Source organism: Pelophylax lessonae (genome assembly GCF_965119305.1).
Source record: "Pelophylax lessonae genome assembly, chromosome: 1".
Taxonomy (NCBI): Eukaryota; Metazoa; Chordata; class Amphibia; order Anura; family Ranidae; genus Pelophylax; species Pelophylax lessonae.
In genome coordinates, this window is record NC_138768.1 from 584,618,273 (window position 1) to 584,635,545 (window position 17,273).

Below are 17,273 nucleotides of genomic sequence, written 5' to 3' on the forward strand. Positions count from 1 at the left end.
TTTTTTGTGGACGTCTTTGGAGGCAGGCATGACATCTGAACTTCTGTGTAGGGGTATATATACACACACACATATATGTATATATAAACATACACACATATAGGTGTGAAAGTAACGGAACCCTATGCCTGCGCTAATGAAATTATTTGCAGGGATGTGGCTCCGCTCCTATCACACCTATATGTGTGTATGTGTATATATACATATATGTGTGTGTGTATATATACCCCTATACAGAAGTTCAGATGTTATGCCTGCCTCCAAAGATGCCCAAAAAATACCCAATAAATGCCAGCAACAACACGCCAGGGCGTTTTTGTTGCAGGCATTTATTGGGCATTTTTTGGGCGTCTTTGGAGGCAGGCATGACATCTGAACTTCTATATAGGGGTATATATACACACACACATATATGTATATATACACATACACACATATAGGTGTGAAAGTAGCGGAACCCTATGCCTGCGCTAATGAAATTATTTGCAGGGATAGGGTTCTGCTCCTATTACACCTGAATGTGTGTCTCATTTTTTTTTTTTCAATAATTTTTTCAATAATTGGCTTTCTATCAAAAACGACAATTTTTTTTTCAAATATAGTTTTATTAAATCATTTCATACAAAAACCAACAAGACATAACAATTCAACAAGTTCGACAATTTTTAAGAACTTTTTTTGTGTGATTAATAGTCCCTGGGGCATGACCCAGAACCCTAGGCACTTTTTAGGGGCATTTATTGGGTTTTAGGGCTTCAAAATGGTGTTTTTTGATTACCAAAGTTCGGGTCCCATTGATTTCAATGGGGTTCTGGAATCCAGACCCGAACTTTCGGGAAGTTCGGGTGTTCTGGTTGAACCAAACTTTTATCGACTACCGACCTCGTAAACAGGGAGGATTTGGACTACCTAACCTAGCCTGGTATTATCAGGCAGCTCAACTCTCACAATTGTCTGATGTCTATAAAAAAGCAGGGATGCCGGATTGGGTTAATATGGAGAGACAGTACATCACCATACTATTGACTTTCTGCTTTTGAGTGAACCTAAATTTAGGCCCCCGTCTTGGCCCCTACTTTGTCTCACTCTTTTGTGTTGTGGGACTCACTGAAACGCAACCCTACGTTGGTTTCTTACACTCACCCATTGGCCCATATCTTTTGGAAACCCCAAATTCCTCCCAGGACTAAACATTCAAGCTTTTCAGTGGTGGTTAAATATGGGTATGTTCAGGAGTGGACACTTTCTGTCCCCCACAGGGCCTTTATCAGAGTCACACTGCAGAGCTAAATTGGGTATGCCACACTCTGAACTCTTCCGCTTCACTCAGCTGACACACTTCTTACACTCTTTAGAGGATGCGAGAACTTTCCCCTTACAAGTTACACCGTATGAAAATTGGTGTAGCCAGGATGACGACAGGAGGCAGGGTATCTCCATAATTTACGGTGCTCTGTCGACAGCTCAGTCCACAGCTCAGTCCAAAACTCAATATATGCTGGATTGGGAAAGCGATCTGGCCTTTACATGGTCCATTGAAGCCTGGAACGGTGCATCGGTCTCGGCTACTAAAGGTATAACTAATGTACTTTTGGCTGAGGCCAACCTTAAAGTTCTTTCCTGCTGGTACTTGGTCCCATCTAGGGTTGCTAATTTATATCCTTCCTCTTCCCCGCTGTGCTTTAGGGGATGTGGACTTCTGGGAGACATGCACCATATTTGGTGGGGGTGCCCCAGAATCCGAAAGTTTTGGAGTGGAATCTTAAATATGATCCGAAGGGTCAGAACCTTCAGCTCGTAAAATCTCCTCAAATTGCTCTCCTCAATGCCCCAGTGAGACCAGCTACCAAGTATGTACAGAAATTGATACGTTTTATGTTGATAGGTGCCAAGATCACAATTGCTGGAGCCTGGAAACAACCCCACGTTCCCCTATCTAAAGCTAAGCGCAAGATCTCCTGGATCATGGCCCAAGAGGCTTTGGTGAGCAAATTAGATAATACTCGTGATAAATCTGAGGCAATTTGGGAACCTTGGGCGAGCTTTATGAACGTCTCTATTCCCTAATTGCTTCTTGTGCTGCTACTTGAGGATTTCTCTGCTTTTTCTGTACTTTTTCTTCCCCCCCCCTTTTTCTTTCTTTCCCTTTTTCTCATCTGATCCCTGCTTTCATTATCTCTCCTTTGTCTTCTCACGAATATTCATCTTATCTACACTGAGAGTTTCACACTCTGCTTATTGCTATAGTTTGATGCCACATGTTTTCCATGGAGCCTGTACTATATGGCTGTTACCATGATATTTGGACTCCTGCGGTCCTTCTATATGGGTCACCTTCCCTGCTGGTGCGTTATGTTCCCAATTGGGGCACTGACAGATCTGGACACCCCGTTACCCGTGTTATATAGCCCGTACATAGCACCTATTGGCATGTTAATGGGCAGACTCTTGTTTTTATTGGTGTTGGATAAATTTGTCCTCTGATATAGTCTACACCAGCCTTTTTCAACCGGGGTGCCGTGGCACCCTGGTGTGCCTCCTGGGTTCTTCAGGGGTGCCTTGGCAAAATGGCAACAAATTGCCACAGGTTTTTACTTTGTAGAATTACAACTCTGAACTCTGTGCTGGCCAAGCCGCTGGCACCCTGACAACCCTGGGCACTGTGCAGGTCAAGCCGCTGGCACCCTGACAACCCTGGGCACTGTGCGGGTCAAGCCGCTGGCACCCTGACAACCCTGGGCACTGTGCAGGTCAAGTCACTGGCACCCTAACAACCCTGGGCACTGTGCGGATCAAGCCACTGACATCCTGACAACCAGTGACATCACTGGTTTATAAGGAGAATGACGGGTGCTTGCACAGCATCCTTATTTACTCCTTCTTATCCCTTCTCCTTCAGCACTGGGGTCACATTAGCAAATAGAAGAATAGAAACTGAGGGAGAAGAGAAACCCTAGATTACTAGTCCGAAACATGTTTGCAATAGTGGAGGAATAAATCTCTTCTAATGTTGGATGGCCCATGTGTATGGATGTTGCTGCCTCATGTAAAACTATTATTTTCGTTTTTTGTTTGTTTTTTCTACATTTTTAGAATAGGGTGCCATGAGACTGTGCAGAATTGTTAAGGGTGCCACAACTGGAAAAAGGTTGAGAAACACTGGTCTACACATGTACCCATCTAACATGCTTTTGTGATTCCTGTGTCTTACATACATAAAAATCTTTTGAAAGTAAATATGGATGTAACATAAAACATGTTCCTAAATGTGAACATAGCCTTTAACCGCTTGCCGCCCGCCCGCCGTCATATGACGGCGGAGCGGAGCGACCATTATCCTGGGCCGCCGTCATATGACGGCGGCACTTTAAGCAGGGCAGGCGCGCGATCGCGTGCGCGCCGCCCTGCACTTCCGGTGTCGGGGTGTCCCCGGGACACCCCCCGTCACCGGCAGGGGGGAAACAGCCAATGGGCGTGGCTGTTTCCCACGTGATCGGCTGTGTTCCAATGACACAGCCGATCACAATGAAGGCGCCCACCAGATGACCGCGCATGCGCGATCGGGAGCGCGCAGCACGGTCATGTCGGTGGCACTGTGTTCCGTAGGAACACAGCTGTCACCGGCGGTAGTAAACAGTCACTGACAGTGACTGTTTACTATGTGATCGGCTGTGAATCCATTCACAGCCGATCACAAAATGTAAACAAAGAGCAGTAACTCAGTGTTACTAGCTCTTCTCTCCTCATACAGCTTCCAATATGAGGGGAGAAGAGCTAGAAATAGTGAGTTACTGCTCTGTACACATGTCACAAAGTAAAAATCACACTAATAAAGGTCCCCACAAAGTCCTCAGCCCCCCCCCCAATGTCACCTGTCACCCAACAGTCACCTCATCAGTGCCCAGAAATTGTCACCCATAACGTTCACATGTGAGCGCAGCGATCGCGGGCAGAATCACAGCGATTCTGCCCGCGATCCGTAAATCATTGCAAATCGCGGGACGCCTGTGCGTTGCCCCTGATTTGCAATAGCACCCCAAACGCTGTGCGATGTTGCCGCCATTTCCGCCTGCCGAATCGCGGTAACATCGCGCAAACATCGCATGACGCCCAAAAAAGGTACAAGAGTTTCTTTGGGGCGTCATGCGTTGTTTGCGCGATGTTACCGCGATTCGGCAGGCGGAAATCGCAGCAACATCGCACAGCATTTGGGGTGCTATTGCAATTCACGGGCAACGCACAGGCGCCCCGCAATTTGCAATGATTTCTGGATCACGGGCAGAATCGCAGTGATTCTGCCCGTGATCGCTACGCTCACATGTGAACGTAGCCTAAAGTGCACCTGTCACCAGAGACTGCCATCAGTACCGCCGTGCACCATCGCCCGTCACCTGTCACCCATCAGTGACCATCGCCCGTCACCTGTCACCCCATCAATCACCGTCACCTGTCACCCCATCAGTCATCGTCACCTGTCACCCCATCAGTCATCGTCACTTGACACCCCATCAGTGATCGTCACTTGTCACCCCATCAATCATCGTCACATGTCACCCCGTCAGTAATTGTCATCTGTCACCCCATCAATCATCGTCACCTGTCACCCCATCAATCATCGTCACCTGTCACCTCATCAATCATCATCACCTGTCACCTCATCAATCATTGTCACCTGTCACCCCATCAGTCATCGTCACCTGTCACCCCGTCAGTCATCGTCACCTGTCACCCCATCAGTCATCGTCACCTGTCACCCCGTCAGTCATCGTCACCTGTTTGCCATATACATGCAATCACTTACTGACCGCCTAACGACTATATGCGTCGGCCATTTAAAGCTAAATACTGGGGTTATGGCAGCAGATAGCCCCCATAACCCCGGTATTTTTTGAAACGGCGGGCGGTCGGCTTTCAGATAAGGGTGGTCCCAGTGGCGGATTCGCCGCGGAATTACCCTTATGGTGCAGGGGAAGAGGTGCCCCCCCCCCCTCCTGCCGCGTCCCAGACGTTTTCCCAGCTTACCGGACCCGCCGGCAGCGGGGAAAACTATCCGGTCCCGGATCCTCAGAGACAGGAAGTCGAGTGAGGGCAAGATGGCCCTCACTCAACTCTATGGTCTTGGAGGACCGGAGCTACGTCAAAAGACGTTGCCTAGCAACCGGTTTAAAGGGAGGCTTTTTTTTTTTTTGCTTTTTTTTTTTCTCTTTCAACAATTTTTTTTTTTTTTCTTTTTTAGTGTAGTTGTGAGGTGTGAGGTCTTTTTGACCCCAGATCTCACAATAAAGAGGACCTGTCATGCCTATTTCTATTACAAGGGATGTTTACATTCCTTGTAATAGGAATAAAAATGATCAAAACATTTTTTTTTTTAAACTGTGTAAAAATAAAAAAAATAATAAAGAAAATAAATAGGAAAAAAAAAAAATTAAAGCGCCCTGTCCCCGTTAGCTCGCGCGCAGAAGCAAACGCATACGCAAGTCCCGCCCACATATGTAAACAGTGTTCAAACCATACATGTGAGGTATCGCCGCGATCGTTAGAGCGAGTGCAATAATTTGAGCCCTAGACCTCCTCTGTAACTCTAAGCTAGTAACCTGCAGAAATTTTTAAAATGTTGCCTATGGGGATTTTTAAGTACCAATGTTTGGCGCCATTCTGTGAGCATGCGCAATTTTGAAGCATGACATGTTGGTTTTTTAATTACTCGGCGTAACATTATCTTTCACATTATGGAAAAAAAATTGGGCTGTTTTCTTATTTTTTAGTTCAAAAAAGTGAATTTTTTCAAAAAAATAGCATTTGGAAGACTGCTGCGCAAATATGGTGTAATAAAAAATATTGCAACGATCTCCATTTTATTCTCTAGGGTCTCTGCTAAAAAAAAATATATAATGTTTGGGGGTTCAAAGTAGTTTTCTAGCAAAAAAAATGATTTTAGCTTGTAAACACCAAGTGTCAAAAATAGGCCCAGTCTTAAAGTGGATAAATGGACAACTTTGTGTAAAGCGCTACTTGGATGTGAGGCCTATGTATGTGGCCAGGCTGTGAAAAAGTGTTACACATGTGGTATTGCCATACTCAGGAGGAATAGCAGAATGTATTTTGGGGTGCAAGTTTTGCTATGTACATGTGATGTGTTAGAAATATTGCATAAATGGACAGCTTTGTGTAAAAAAAATGTGTTTTCATTTTCTTTCCACATTTTCCAAAAACTTGTGGAAAAAAATGACATATTCAAAAGACTCAAAAATTATACGTTGGGCTGTTTGCTTTCCAAAATGGGGTCATTTTATGGGGGTTTCCATTGTCCTGGTGCTCCAGGGCCTTCAAAAGTACGATAGGTTGTCAGGAAATGATATGTGTAATTTGTGCTCCTAGAATGCTGGACGCTGCTACTTGGATGTTAGGCCTCTGTATGTGGCCAGGCTGTGAAAAAGTCTCACACATGTGGTATCGCCATACTCAGGAGGAGTAGTAGAATGTGTTTTGGGGTGTAGTTGCAAGTATACATGTGCTGTGTGAGAGAAATAACCTGTTAATACGGCAATTTGTAAAAAAAAAAAAAATAAATCTTGCAAAGCATTGTGGGAAAAAATTACAACTTCAAAAAACTCATCATGCCCCTTATTAAATACCTTGGAATGTCTACTTTCCAAAAAGGGGTCATTTGTGGGGTATTTGTACTTTCCTGACCTTTTAGTGTCTCAAGAAATGAGATAGGCCTTCAGTACATCAGGTGTGATCAAGTGTGATCAATTTTCAATGAATAGCACCATAACTTGTGGACTCTATAACTTTCACAAAGACCAAATAATATACACTTATTTGGTTTTTTTTTACCAAAGATAAGTAGCAGTATAAATTTTGGCCAAAATTTGTGAAGAAAAATGACTAATTTGCAAAATTTTATGACAGAAACAAAGAAAAATGTGTTTTTTCACTATATTTTCAGTCTTTTTTTATTTATAGCACAAAAAATAAAAAACCCAGTATTGATCAAATACCATCAAAAGAAAGCTCTATTTGTGTGAAAAAAAGGACACCATTTTTGTATGGGTACAGTGTTGCATGACTGAGTAATTCTCAGTCAAAGTGTGAGAGCGCTGAAAGCTGAAAATCGGTCTGGGCAGGAAGGGGGTGAAAGTGCACTGTAGGCAAGTGGTTAAACAGTATAAACAATATAACAATAGGACAAGGTAACATTTTTTTTTTATGTAATGATATTTTAATCTTATTGAGCCTCCCTAAAGAAGAACTTAATTAAAACCAGCAACTGTTGAGACAATGAACACCTTGGTGAGGCCTATGTTCAGCATAATATATAGAGAACAGAGGTCAGGAATAAGTAACAAAACAACATATAGAGTGTAGCAGTCAGGTTGAGCTCTATGTTTACATCAGAGTCCTCACTTACATCAAGTCCTCAGTATTCCCTCTATCTATCAGTGCCCCTAAAGTACCTCAATACATCAGAGCCCCCAGAGTGCCCCCTTACATTCTCCAGTGTGCCACCTTAGAATATTCTCAAGAGAGCCCCCTTAAATCTTCCAGTGTGCCCCCTGAGATGATCATCCTCCACAGTGCCCCTTAGAAGATCCTCCTCCAGGGTGTCCGCTTAGATGTTTCTCCTTTAGAGTGTCCCCCTTAGAAGATCCTCCATCTGCCCCTTTAGATGATCGATCTCCAGAGTGCCCCCTTACATGATCTTCCTTCAGAGTGCCCCCCTCGAGATTGCCCCCTTAGAAGATCCTCTTCCAGAGTGCCCCCTTACATGATCCTCCTCTAGAGTGCCCCCCTTACATCATCCTCCTCCAGAGTGCAAGTACTCCCTTACATCATCCGAGATTGCCCCCTTGGAAGAGCCTCCTCCAGAGTCCCCCCTTAGAAGATCCTCTTCCAGAGTGCCCCCTTACATGATCCTCCTCTAGAGTGCCTCCTAAATGATCCTCCTCCAGAGTGACCCCTCGCCTGATCCTCCTCCAGAGTGACCCCTTAGATGATCTTCCTCAAGAGTACTCCCTTGGAAATTCCTCTCCCAGAGTGCTCTCTAACATGATCCTCTTCCAGAGTGCCCCTTACATGGTCATCCTGCAGAATGCCCCTTGGAAATTCCTTTTCCAGAGTGCCCCTTAGAAAATCCTCCACCAGAATATGGTACACATACCTTCCTTCCTTCACTTCCCCAGTGGTGGTGGCTGGCAGAAAATTGCTTTCAAAAAATTCTTGTCGCTGGCTCTGAATTCCATATGCGCAGTTCCAGAGCCAGCTGATTAGTGGACTGCCAAGCTGTCTTAATTTGTGCAACAGGTGAATGAATATACACCACACATTCTGTCTGACCCAAGGCCGAGCCTTACAGTTCTCTAAAAAGATGGCGAGTTGGCAGCACTGATGGTACTGATACCTGAGCATCCAAATGCTATGCACCAGCATTGTCACTTGGAAGGAAGGGGAGTGAGTCATATGATTCAGTATGTCTCTAAATATTTATTGCAGCTCCCATTCACAAACAGATCTGTGAATAGTGAAGGGAAGATGATTTTTAATGGGAGCTGGTCCAGGCATTACAATAAAGTCATTGCTTTTCCCTGCATATGTAAAACAAAGGTTTTAAGTTGTGAATATAAATAGAATATCTAATATCTGCAGTTCTGTGATGCCCCCAATAAATAGTAAGCTGTGTATACTCAAGGTGTCCATTTTCTATATTGTAGAACCGGGTTTTCTAAAGAACCTGCCTTTAATTAGGACAACACATACAATATGCTACAACAAGTGCATATCTCAACCCACCTTTCTGTGCTAAGCGCCCAAAGCAGACTTTCATTGCTATGATGGGTCCCGTTATTAGTTATGCTTTTTAAAATGCTCAAACACAGCCTCCTAGTTCTGCCAATACTTGTCATCAAAGATGCAAACTGCTAGACATCTTAAACACAAATTTTAGAATCCTCTTAAAACACGGAAGACACAAAAAAGCAAGAGTTTCTAATGTGGCCAATTTATGTAAGCTTAACTCTTACACCAAGGGTCCTAATGTCTGGCGAGTCCTACATAAGCTTGCTTTACAGTCACAAAAAATACATTTCTTATATGGGTTACTGGAAATCCCACCTAGGTAATGTTTTTATAGAAACATATTAAATACAAAATGGCAATTTAATTATGGTTGCACGTGCCACCATAATTAGGTTTCCTATTTTGTATTAAATATGTTGCTGTTCACATTCAATTTGTTTTCCTTTTAATTGTTAGCTAAGATTTAGTGTGGTAAAGCTAAGTAAAGGAAAACACAGGATGATAGCATTTAACTTTATTTCCCCTGTGGTATTATTATATTTATTTGGATAATTTCAATTATTGTTAACCTCTTCCATATCTAGAGAAAGTAGGTGAAATAAATTAGGATAACGACATGATTTCACATTCTGCCTGTTCCTAACAGGCAGGCCAGACAGGGTTGCCAGATATATTGTTATTTTGTGTATTGTAAATTATGTATCTGCATGTGTCCCACAAAAGGGTGTTTAGCCAACATACAGTCACCAGAAATCAAGATAGTCCTGGAGCCAAGCAAAGCAAATCAAAGAAATAACTGAATTTACCTAAAAGACCAGGTGGAAAGGAAGGGTTTGGGTAACAAAAATGTAAGTGGTTAAGAGAGGGTAATTCTAGAGGTTTTAGGGGGTTAGATGCTCAGCAAGAGATGGAGAGCTGCATACATTGTGAGGTCTTCCCACCCCCCGTAACTGATGATATGGGATGGAAAGCTTGGAATTCACAGCAGATGGTAAGAAGGCTGAAGTCTTTGAAGGAAGTCAGTTTAGTGATAAGAAATAGCCTAGGAAGGCCCTCAAAAATTCTACTCGCCTGCTCGCATTTTGCGAGTGGATTGATGAGCAGGGTGAGTAAGAACAGGACTGTACTGTAGGGAGAATATGCAGCTCCTCCGTTCAGCCTGCCCCTCCTGTCACAAGGCTGTGTGTGTGTGTTTCATAGCCCAGTGAGCAGCTCCCCCCCTCCAGGAATAGGAGAGGCTGCATCTGCTCTGCTTTCTCCCGCCCCCCTCTCTCTCTCTCCCTGTGCCTGCCCAGACACTCAGTGCAGCCCGTGCCTGTGTGAAGGAGATGTGTGGGCGGGAAAGTTTCATTAGCAGCCAGCACTTACATGGTGAACATCTCTAACTGAGTGAGTAAGATGAGCACTGTGACCGGACTTACTCAACCCTACCCTGTCACCCCCCCTCTGCCATCACCCCCCTCTCCCCCTGTCATCTTCCCCCCTCTGCCCCTGTCACCCCCCCTCTGTCCCTGTCACCCCCCTCCACCTCCCCCCTCTGTCCCTGTCACCACCCCCCCCCTCTGTCCCTGCCACCCCCTCTGTCCCTGTCATCTTCCCCCCTCTGTGCCTGTCACCTCCCCCCTCTGTCCCTGTCACCACCCCCCTGTCCCTGTCATCTTCCCCCTCTGTCACTGTCACCTCCCCCCTCTGTCCCTGTCACCCCCCTCCACCTCCCCCCTCTGTCCCTGTCACCCCCCTCCACCTCCCCCCTGTCCCTGTCACCCCCCCCCTCTGTCCCTGTCACCACCCCCCTCTGTCCCTGTCATCCCCCCTGTCCCTGTCTTCTTCTCCCCTCTGTCCCGATCATCTTCCCCCCTCTGTCCCTGTCCTCTCCCCCCTCTGTCCCTGTCACCCCCCCCCCCTCTGTCCATGTCCTCTCCCCCCTCTGTCCCTGTCACCCCCTCTGTCCCTGTACTCTCCCCCCTCTGTCCCTGTCACCCCCCTCTTTCCCTGTCATCTTCCCTCTGTCCCTGTCACCCCACTCTCACTCTCCCTGTCACCCCATCTCACTCTCCCTGTAACCCCCTCTCTTTCTCTCTGTGTCACCCTTTCCTTCTCTCTCTCCCTGTCACCCCATCTCTATCTCTGTAGAATTGAAATTCATCAAAAAACTCTAGGTCTTTCTGACTAAAATTTCAGTAGCGCAGGGATGGTGTTAACCTCTTACCATTCATACAATAGGTTCAATTGAATCACTGCGGGTGCTGATGTACCACAATGAAAATATAATAAACCAAACAATTATAAATCTAAACTTCACAGACAAGTAAATGCATAAGATGAATGCATACATAAAATAAAATAGTTTGGAAAAAAAAATAGAATCAAAAAGAGTCCATTAAAAGTCCATTAAATTTGAAGTACATGGAGCAGGAGGAAACTGTTCATCCATAAAGGGTCACTAGTGTAGGGCGTCCACATTGTTTACTAGCAACAAGGGAGAGGAGCCCCGAGTGACTGATCTACCCAGTGTGGAACCATAGGTGGTTACCGGTGTCTCCTTTCGTCAGAAAGACCTAGAGTTTTTTGATGAATTTCAATTCTACATATTAGCTATTAAGTAGCAGCATTTGTGATATTGATTTATCTATATATTTTTTCTTTGACCTTTAAGCGCAGAGGGTCAAACAACAGTCCATAATTTATAGTCTATTTATAGTGGTATTTCTACACCATCTCTATCTCTCTCTCTCCCTCCGTGTCACCCCCCTCTCTCCCTCCGTGTCACCCCCCCTCTCTCCCTCTGTGCCACTCCCCTCTCTCCCTCCGTGTCACCCCCCCTTTCTCCCTCCATGTCACCCCCCCTTCTCCCTCTGTGTCACCCACCCTCTCTCTCTCCGTGTCACCCCCTCTCTCTCTGTCACCCCCCTCTCTCTCTCTGTCACCCCCTCTCTCTCTCTCTCCGTGTCACCCCCCTCTCTCCCTGTATCACCCCCTCTCTCCCTCTGTCACACCCCTCTCTCTGTGTCACCCCCCTCTTTCCCTCTCTCTGTGTCACCCTCCTCTCTCCCTCTCTCTGTGTCACCCCCCTCTCTCCCTCTCTCTGTGTCACCCCCCTCTCTCCCACTCTCTGTGTCACCCCCTCTCCCCCTCTCTGTGTCACCCCCTCTCTCTGTCACCCCCTCTCTCCCTCTTTCTCTATCACCCCCCTCTCTCCCTCTCTCTGTGTCACCCCCCTTTCTCCCTCTCTCTGCGTCACCCCCCTCTCGCCCTCTCTCTGTGTCACCCCCCTCTCTCCCTCTCTCTGTGTCACCCCCCTCTCTCCCTCTCTCTGTGTCACCCCCCCTCTCTCCCTCTCTCAGTGTCAACTCCCTCTCCCTCTCTCCGTGTCACCCCCTTTGCCTCTCTCCCTGTCACCCCCTTTGCCTCTCTCCATGTCAGCCCCCTCTCTCTCCCCGTCACCCCCTTTGCCTCTATCCGTGTCAGCCCCCTCTCTCTCCCTGTCACCCCCTTTGCCCCTCTCCCCGTTTCAGCCCCCTCTCTCTCCCTGTCACCCCCTCTCTCTGTCAACCCCCCCCCCTTGTCTCTCTCTGTCAAACCCCCTCTCTCTCTCGGTTGTTGTTGTTAATATTTATTTTTGTAACTTAATTCTGAATAAAACATTTAACAGTGTAATTTTATGAGATATTTTATGAGGGCGTGTTTGGGGGCTGAGCAGGGTAGGGTTTGGGCGGGGCAACGAGTGGCGAGTAACTCTTAAGGCCTGGCTAGTAGCTCAGGACTTGAAATTTTGAGCCCTGGCCTAGGATATGGTGTAAACTTGTATTGACCTGATGCTTTATGGATAAAGAGGTGCCTTTGGCTAGCCACTAACATGTGGAATTAGGTTCTGCAGACACATAGATTTTGTTATGTTTGAACGTATCTTCAAGGACCCTGAACCAAATACTGATTTACAAATAATTGCTATTTAGGATTTTGTACTTTTATAACAAAAAGCTGCTATGGTCATTTACAGTAACTCTATCCAAGTGTGGTCAGGTTTGTTAGGCCTTTTTTTAATGAAAAAAACTGACAGATCACCTTATCAACACAAGCATTGTGGATGCGGGGATCTCCCCCACTGTGCTACTGTATTCTGACAGGGGGACTCCAACTCCCCCCACTAAAGTACACTGGTCAGAGAATGCAGCCATTAGCTGCAAGCGCTGATTGGATGCTGGTTTTCCAGCATGTCACTTAGACAAAAGCCAGTCAATAGACTGGCTTCTGTCAGACAGACAGCTGTACACGCTGATCGAATTTCAGCCTGTGTGCATCCAGCATTAGAAATTAAAGTTGTTTTGATTTGGTCAGGAGGCCTAGCAGTAGGGAAAATGGGACCCATCTAAAACACCCTTAACCACTTGCAGACTGCCGCCTCAGTTTTACTGTGGCAGGCTGGCTCATCTGTACGGAACAACGTAGCCCTACGTCGGTCGCATGTATCATGCTGGGGAGCGAGTGTGCTCTGGCCCTCACTAGGCATCAGGGATGCTGATCCATGGGGCTGGTGGCCGCGATTGCCGCTGGCCACCCGCGATCGCTCCCCGCTGAGAGGGAAGGACGGTCAGCTGTTGTAAACACAGCTGACCCTTCTTCTCTCTGAAATGCCGAATCCCAAAGAATGGCCTGGTCATTAAGGGGGCAAATCCTTGCGGTCCAGAACTGGTTATCATCTCTTTCCATTAAAGGTTTATTGGTCGGTTTCTATTGCTTACAAAATTAAAACCAGTGCTCTTTTTTGTAGTTGTGTTGGGAATTTTTATAACTTGCAAAGCTGAAAATATGTTACTAGGTTGTGCCAAAATAAAGTTGCTGAATAACACGAATTTTAACTGCCATTTAGATGATTTCTAAGGGTATTATCTTCTTTATCCAGCTGAAGATGATTTGCTGTAGTTACTGCTGTGTTTGTCACAGGAAGGGTCTGTGAACAAGGTAATGACTCTGATGTACTTTTTCTACAGAATCTTTTTCAATCACTATGTGGGAAAATAATTTTAGATATAATTTACAGGTTTCTAGCTACATTTGTTTTCTTTAAGCATTATTAAAATTACCTCCGTCCTTTCGTGCACTCTAGCTCCCTATAGTTGTCTGGGCTGTCATATATTTATAGTCAATGTGCTATCACTCACCATTGATCTGATGGCATACTTGGACATATTCAGTAGTCGAGTGCCTACCCATCCTAAACATGTCTGGGATTCACTTTAGGTCCCAGCCAATGCTTTAGGAAACACTAGTTTACACCAAACTTTTAAACATTTTACATAATGGTGCAATGACTAGGGATGATATATGAGTTTGCCACTGCACAGGATTTGCAACTGGTGTTAGCAGTTCAGTGGACAGGCGAGCTAGGGTGTTGACCTGCCCAATAAACCAAAAGCAAACCTTCGGCTGCATCTGGAAGTCAATAATTTAATGGCAGTATTACTGTCTCAAGTAAGTGACAACTTTCTGCTGTTCGGGAGGTAGCATCTTTGGTTGTTATATACAACCAAACTCTGTGCATCCCTTAAACAAGTGATCTCTAGTCAAAAATAAATATAAATATGCAATACCTCAGTAATAATAATAAAAAAAAAAATAATAAAATAATAACTATGCCAATGTTAAGTACTTGCCACAGTAATCACCAACAGTGTTAAAATTGAGCCCTTTCCCAGAACTTATAAAGATAAATGATTATTTGTGCTTCAATACCACTCCCTAAAATTCAGTCCAAACAGTGTTACAATGTCCAGCATTATTTAACTCAAGTCCCATCCAGTGCTCAAAATCAAGAGTGCTAAGTGCTCTTCTTTCCACACTCAACTCGTGCCTTTAAACTTAATTTCCCTTGTGTTCACATCTACTATATGCGCTCGCCAAAAGAACTTTGACCCTTTAATTTAAGCTCCATCCACTTTCCAGTTCCATATGCAGGCCTGCATCCCAATTCCAGAAAATGATGTACCAGAAGTGACATACTATAGATGCACTGGAGAACTAATAATTCCGGGTTTAGTACATATCATCCAGAGTAGGCTGTAACAATCCTGATAACTATATGAAACATGAAGGGAGGAACCTACATGTTAATTCCACCCTACAAATGTCATCATTATTAACTTTATCAGGATTGGTATAGTCTATTTGTGATTATATGTACTAAATGACAAATCCTAGATGAGTATGACTCACCTCTTGTTGAATTTAAAGGGGTTTTATCATTTAATCCTCTTTTGTTTTTATCTCTTCGCCAGGGATATTGGACTACCCCTTTTTTGACTATGTGAGCAAATGTCGGATTGCGTCCCTCCTATAATTCTTTTTAAAAAAAGCTGCCTGCAAAGCTTCTTCTCACCAACTTGAATGTCAGGTTTTTTCACCAGCTTTTGGGATACAATCTCTTGTTCTTCATCTAAGAAGAAGAAAGCAAATCCCCTTTAGGAATTGTGTCTATAGCAATGTTATTACTTTAATTAGGGACTAAGTTCTTTTCCTTTATTGGTTTATTTGTTGTTTTTTTTTTATAATAAAGTTTTTATTGAGATTTTTAAAAAATACAACCAGTGCATAAAGGTACAAGCAGTAAGATGGTAAACAAAATATATTCATTCCTCATTTGTGGAAGGAAAAATACATTAAGTATCAAGGTTACAATCTGGGGACAAATACAACAAATGCAATACAGAGAGATAAGCATGTGGAGTAGATAGATAGCATGCAATAAGAGATCACCTCGTAGTCCCAACTAACCCCACACCATCGTCTACACGATTGTAACAGGGCAGACATGGACAGACCAAGGTATCTCACAAGGAATGAGCCTGCAGGTATACTTACACCTGCCTGAGACATATGAAATGTAGACATTGTATCAATAATATCCCAAATTGACCCACGCATCTTGGGAAGTGATCAAAAGGAATAAGAGAAAAAGAAGAAACAAAAACAACACCTCTGTTGGGGGAAATTAGGAAACAAAAAGGGAATATCAGAAAATAGGTGTATCTGTGAGAGGAATGTGTGGATGTTCAAACAGTGATTGGGCGCTGTACCCTGGATAAGGGTTTTCATTCCGTGGAAATCGCTGATGAATAATACATCCAACCTAAATATATGTCTTTGAAATTATCTTGTTGGTCCTTGACCATATGAACCCATCTTTCAGCCTCCATAGTTGCATCAACCTCCCTCTTCAAATCTAACAGGGTAGGGCACTTAGGTTGTTTCCAAAACCTAGGTATTAGTGATTTGGCCACATTCAGCAGATGTGAAATAACACTTTTTTTATGATGTTTGATGGAGGAGGGAAGCCAATGAAAAAGAATATGCATAGGAAAGAATTCAATGGGTCTAAGAGTCATCCGTTTAATCCATGGGTTGATAGCCTCCCAAAATGGTTTAATCTTGGGACAAGATCACCATAAATAGGTGAATGTGCCATGGTGATAACAGCCCCTCCAGCAGTGGGCATCTATTGTTGGGTACAGCTGTGGTAAATGAAAGGGGTTCCGGTACCACCTAGTAAGAAATTTGTAAGATATGTAGCATGGGGCTGAAGAAGACTGGGTGCTAACAGCATGTCTATACATTTGCGATAACAGATGCTTAGATTCTGGTAGATCAACACATAAGGATTCAATGGCGGTAAGTGAACTAAGAGGCTTCACTCAAGGTGAAATCTGTTAAAGATATCTCCAGGATGCTAAGAGTATATTCCCAAAAGACATTGCCAACTCTGAGAGGGGAGACAGGATGCTCCCGTGCAAACCTAAGACATGCTGTGTTCCCGTCAGAACATTAGTAGCTAAAGAATCCAGATTCTTCCCCAGGGAAGAACCATGGGTCTCCTCCCAAGGGGGCCTGAGGGGGTGTTTGAGGAGCATAGTAATATTTAGCCTGTCCCAAACAGCCAGGGAAGCCCAAGATAATGGGGACACTCAGTTAGAGAGACCCCTAGAGGTGACCAGGTTCTAGGGAGTCCCTACCAAATTCCTACCCACCAACATTTTCTCCAAGGGGACCCACAGTTTGCTTGGGGAGTCATGACACTAATTTAGAACATGCAATAGGGACATGGCTTTATAATACAGAGCTATGTCAGGAAGCCCAACTCCATCATCTAGTTTATATCTACAAAGGGTGTCATAAGCCAATCTAGGGCATCTGTCCTTCCATTCAAAATTCATGAATACCATACGTATATCTTTAAGAAGGTCTGTGAGAGGGCAATAGGCACAGCGTATAATGCATAAATTATTCTGGGCAATAAGGTTATTTTAAGGACATTCACTCTCCCTCTCCATGTAAGGGATAACCCCTCCATCCCTGCAAGTCCCTTAAGATGCCTGTTAGTAGAGATACATAGTTAAGGTTATATAGGAGTTTCTGATCTGAAGTGATATGAATCCCCAAATATGGTAGGGAAGCAGAATGCCAAAGGAATGGGAAGGATT